Here is a 6,000-nt window from a genome sequence, read left to right as displayed (position 1 = left end):
GTGAGAAAAAATGAATATGTGAAAGGACCGATACATTAGATTATACCGCAACTACAAAGAAACAGTATATAAAAAGACAATATAAAAAATAGGACAAGCTACAGACTGAGAGAAAGCATTTGCAAAATATAAAACAGAGAAATAAGCATTCTCTATGCAAAATACAGTCCTTATGCAGAAACAAAAGATAAAAATAATACAGCAGAAAATTATGCTGAGCATACAAACAGTTTACAGAGCAACAAATGGCCAATAAATGTGTAAACAGTTGCACAACTTTGCCACTAAGCAGCCAATTGCAATCCACTGCATTGGTATACCATTTCCTAGTTATCTGAATGGCAAAATTCACGAAGGTGATTTTTGCAGCATTGTTTGTTATTGTTGAAACTTAAAGAAAACCTGATTGTTCATCAGAGGAGGAATAGCTAAGTACAAAATGCAAGTTGAAAAGATCTACTTTTACTAACATAGAAAGAACTCCAGCAGCTGGTGCCATGGCACAGAAGGGTGAATTTACTCCTGCGGTGCCCACATCCCATATGGACACTGGATTAAGCCCCTGCTGCTCCACTACCATCCTGCTTCCTGCTTGTGGCCTGAGAAAGCAGCAGAGGCTGGCTCAAATCCTGGGTCTCTGTACCTGTATGAGAGACCCAGCAGAATTTCCTGGCTCCTGGCTTTGGACCAGCCCAATTCTGGCTGTAGTGGCTATTTGAGGAATGAATTAGGATATGGAAAAATCTCTCTGTGTGTCTCTCTATTTCTCTCTATCAATCTGCCTTTCCAGTAAAAATAAATAAGTCTAATAATAATTAATAAAATTAAACACTCTAACATGTGTTACTGAATGAAGCAATCAATTTCTAAAACTTGTACAATTTAATATCTTTTAACAGTTGTTTTCCCCAAAAGAACATACTTGTATAGAAAAATATTTACTATGATCCTACACTAATAAAATGGTTCTCTTAGGAGAGGAAATTGGGGTTAATTGTGATATAATTTACATAAACTATATCAAACATTTTTAAATGTTCAATTTAAAGAGTTTTATAGTTATAGATACACATGTAACCAAAACAAGAAACAATAAGATGTAAATTATTTCCATCATTTCCTAGGAAGAGTGCGCTTTGTACTTCATTCCAGTTCCTTCTGTATTCCCAGGCAACCATTTGATTATTTCTTAAAGATATATTTTATTTTTATTGGAAGTCAGATATATACAGAGAGGAAAGACAGAGAGGAAGACCTTCTGTCTGACAATTCACTCCCTAAGCAGCCACAATCACCGGAGCTGAGTCAATTCGAAGCCAGGAGCCCACAGCCTCTTTTGGGTCTCCCATGTGGGTGCAGGGTTCTAAGGCTTTGGGCTGTCCTCAACTGCTTTCCCAGGCCACAGGCAGGGAGCTGGATGGGAAGCAGGGCTTCAGGGATTAGAACCGGCGCCCATATGGAATCACTGTACATGGAATGCAAGGACTTTAGTCACTAGGCTATGTTGCTGGAACCTCCCAGACAACCATATTATTAGAAACGCAGATTTCTACAGACAGGAGAGAGAGAGAGAGATCTTTTATCCACTGGTCTACTCCCCAAATGGTCAAATTGGCCAGAGCTGAGCTGATCTGAAGCCAAGAGTCAGGCGCTTCTTCCAGGTCTCCCATGAGGCTGCAGGATCCCAAGGCTTTGGGGGCCATTTTGCACTGCTTTCCCAGGCCACAAACAGGGAGCTGGATGGAAAGTGGAGCAGCTGGGTCTCGAACTTCAGGTGGAGGATTAGCCTGTAGCACCACCAGAGTGCCCCCCTGATTTCTATCACCACAGATGAATTTGTGCTTGAGTTTCATACAATCAGAATCTTTTGTGTGTGTGTGTGTGTGTGTGTGTGTGTGTGACTTCTTTCACACAGCCTAAAGTTTTTGAAATGTATCCAAGTTCTTGTGTATAGAAGTAACACATTACTTTTACTTCTTTTTATAAAGATTCATCTATGTATTTATTTGAACAGCAGAGCATCAGGGAGAAATAGATAAAGATCTTCCATCTGCTGGTTCGCTCCCCAAAAACTTCATTGGCTGAAACTGGGCCAGGCTGAAGTCAGGAGCCTGGATCTCCTGCCTCTCTTATGTTTGGCAAGGGCCCAAGCACTTGAACCATCATCCTAGGTACGTTATGAGCCTTCCCGGGCACATTAGCAGCAACGCTGGATTAAAGTGGAGCAGCTAGGACTTTAGTTGATACATGCTATGGGATGCTGGCATTTCAAGTGACAGTTTATTTTAACCTGTTTTCACCACAATACTGGCCCTCATTACTTTTCATTTCTCTGTGTATATTATATATACATATTATCAAATCACTGTGCATGTGTATTATATATATTTTATTATATATTATATATGTATGATATATAATATGCATAATATATGTATATGCTATATATTACATATGTATAACATATTATACAATATGTTGTATTTATATATTGTACATGTATATTATATGTTGTATATTATATACAATATACATGCACAGTAATTTGTTGATCCATTCTTTTGTTTTACAGTTTTAAGTTATTACTAATAATGCTGGTATTAATATATACCTATAAATTTTTACGTGGACATGTTTTCATTTCTCTTGACTAATATTCTGAAGTGAAACAATAAGGTTGTATAGTAAGGGGATTTTGTGAAATTGAGTTCTCCAACGTGATTATATGAGTTTACACACCTTGATACCACTGACTTAGCCACGTTGTGACCCACGTTTATTATTGTTATTTGTCATTGTTAGCTTTTAGGTGAGGGTTAGTCATCCTAGTAGACTGTGGCTTCTATTTGCATTTCCCTGACTACTAAACATGTTGAAGACTGCGTATCTTCCTCTGTGAAATCTCTCTAGTTTATGTCTTTATTGCAACGGGCTTCTTCTTTGCTCACTTATAATAAAAGTTCTTTGCATTTTGGGGCATCAGTTCTTTGTCAGATGTTTGTACGCCACAGATCTTTTTTTTTTTTTTTTCAGTCTGTGGCTTACCTATTCATGTTGTCTTTGAATCAACAGAAAATCTAAATTCTCACCAAGACAGTCCAATGCATCATTTTTCTTTCATTATTAATATTCTTTGTGTCCTGCATAATGTTGGTTTATAAAGTTATTTCCTTATGCTTTATGTTATGAACAATACAGCTATGATTTTCTGTGTGCTAGGAACAGGAGGAAACATTGTTCTCTCTGAAAGGGATGTTATGGAACAGGCTATTAGATTTGGAGAGAATGGATAGTGGAAATCAATGATAGCTACCAAAGAGGCGTAAAATAAAAATTAAATGTATAACCTCTATTAGGTATGGAAAGGAACTTAAAAATGGCGAATAGAAAATGGATAAATAAGTATAAATTCAAACATGTCATAATCACCACAATTAATTAATTAATTCTCAAACTGTGTTAAAAATAGAAAAATCCACTTCTATATTGTAGTAAATAAGAAAATAGAAAAAATAAATATGGTGAAAACTAATAAAAAGAAAGCTGATGCCATCTTGTTGATGTAGAATTGCAGAAATTGGGGCCAGCGTTGTGGTTTAAGCCACTGCCTGTGACATTGGCATCCCTTATTGGAGTACCAGTTCCAATCCCAGCTTTTCTGCTTCAGATCTAGCTCCTTACATCTGGGAAGGTAGTGGGAAATGGTTGAAGCGCTTGGGCCCCTGGCACTCCTGTGGAAGACCCACATGGGTGTTTTGACTTCTGGCTTTAGTGTAACTTAGTCATGGCCATTGTGACCATTTGGAGAGTGAATCAGTGGATGGAAGATCTCTCTCATCTCTCTTTCTTCCTTTCTCTCTTCTCTCCTTCTGTTCTTCTGTTTTCAAACAAATGAAACAGAATAAAAGTATTGAAAAAGACAAAGGTTTAATATTAATAAGCACAGCTAGATTGCCTATAAATTGTAATACTTGTATCTTTTTTACATGTTTAACAGTATAGCTTATAAGTATGTAATGAATAAGTATAACATTTAGTTATCTCTCAAGGAGTTCAAGGATCCCCACATCTGCAAGGTTACCAAAATTTAGAAATCCTCAACTTCCTTGTATAAAATGACATAGAATTTGCACATGACCTGTGCCCACCCTCCCATATAATTTCAATAATATCTGCATCACTTATTATTATTGTTACTTGTATAAATAATACAGTATAAATGTTATGTAAGAAGTTGTATTATTTGGGGAATAATGACAAGAAAACAAAATCTGGGGAGCGATGTAGCATGCTAAGCCTCAGCTTGCATTGTTGGCATCCCATATGAGCAATAATTCAAGTTCCTGTGGCTCCACTTCCAGTCCAGTGCCCTGCTTAGGGACTCGGAAAGCAGTGGAGGATGGCTCAAGTCCTTGGGTCCCTGTGCCCACCTAGGATACCTGGAATAAGAACCTGGCTCCCAACTTTGGATCTGCACAGCTCTGGTCGTTTGGGACATTTGGAGAATAAATCAGGGGATCAAAGTTATCTCTCTCATCTATCGATTATCTATCTATCTCTTGCATTCTGTAATTCTATCTTTTACATAAAAATAAATCTCAAAAAAGAAAAAAATTAAAAAGGAGAGTAATGTCTTAACGTTCTGTTCAGGGATAATTTTTCTCTACAAATATTTTCTATCCATAGTTGGGTGAACCCACATGTGTAGATCTCATGGATATGTAGGGCTGAATATAAATACAAGAAAAAAAATTGTTACATTTGCAATCCTAGCTGAGCGACTTAACATGTCTTTCAGGAATCTACTGATTACCAAGTATGGAAGGGATCTGAATGTACACAATTGATAAAGCTCTAATCTCTCTAATATACACAACTTTCAAAGTTCTTTTCAAAGGCACTTAGTTTAAAAAATTTGCTCATCAAAACATCAACCAAAAAAAAAAAAAAGCAAAAAACCAAAAAATTTGCTCAAATATTCAAACTTGTCCATTCACTAGTTAAATTCCCACCTATTTCAATGAGAAGTAGAAATAAAAGTCATAGAGGTGACCTACATTATTCATAATTTATTCAACAAGTGTTTATTTGTTTATTGAGCACATACTGTATTCTATACTTTATTTTTACTTTTTAAAAGTTTACTTATTTGTTCATTTAATTGAAAATCAGAATTAGAGACAGAGGCAGCGAGATCTTCTCTGCCCGGGTTCACTCCCCACATGGATGCAACAACTGGGCTGGACAAGGCTAAAGATCTAGGACCTTTATTCGGTTCTCCCAAGCAGGTGGTAGAGGCCCAAATACTTGGACCATCTTCCACCTCTTTTCCTATACCATTAACAGGGAGCTTGTTTAGACGTGGAGCAGCTGTGACACAAACTGGCCCCATAGGGGATGCTGGCAGGTGGCAACTTCATCTACTACACAACAATGTTGGCCCCCAGGCTCTATTTTAGGTATTGAAAATTATGTATTAAATAAAAGACAATGTTCCTGTTCCCAAGGAGGTTTTGTTTAATTAGAGAAAATAATTAAACTACACATAAATAAACAGATGATAAATCCTCTATAAGCAAAGCCAAACTGGATGATGCCATAGATACTGGAAGGAGATTCTAAATTGCATTATTAAGGAAGACACTGAAGAGAAAGTGTCAGGGTAAGATGGAAGAAAATTAGACATTGATGGGGCTGCCATGATGGGGCTCAATTGGCTAATGCTTCCCTTGCAAGCTCTAGGATCCCATTTGGGTGCTGGTTCACGTCCTAGCTGCTTCACTTCCCGATTAGCTTCCCGCTTGTGACTTGGGAAAGCAGCATAAGATGGCCCAAAGTCTTGTTACTCTGTACCTACATGGGAGACCCAGAAATAGCTCCTGCTTCTTGGTTTCAGTTTTGTTCAACTCTGCCCTTGCATCCATCTGGGGAATGAACCAGTGGAGGGAAGATCTTTGTCTCTCCTTTTCTCTGTAAATTTGTCTTTCCAATACAAAAACT

Source organism: Ochotona curzoniae, unplaced genomic scaffold (genome assembly GCF_017591425.1).
Source record: "Ochotona curzoniae isolate NIBS_2020 unplaced genomic scaffold, NIBS_Ocur_1.0 scaffold_1852, whole genome shotgun sequence".
Classification (NCBI taxonomy): domain Eukaryota; kingdom Metazoa; phylum Chordata; class Mammalia; order Lagomorpha; family Ochotonidae; genus Ochotona; species Ochotona curzoniae.
The sequence above is the reverse complement of the archived record's forward strand: the minus strand, read 5'-3'. Positions refer to the sequence as shown.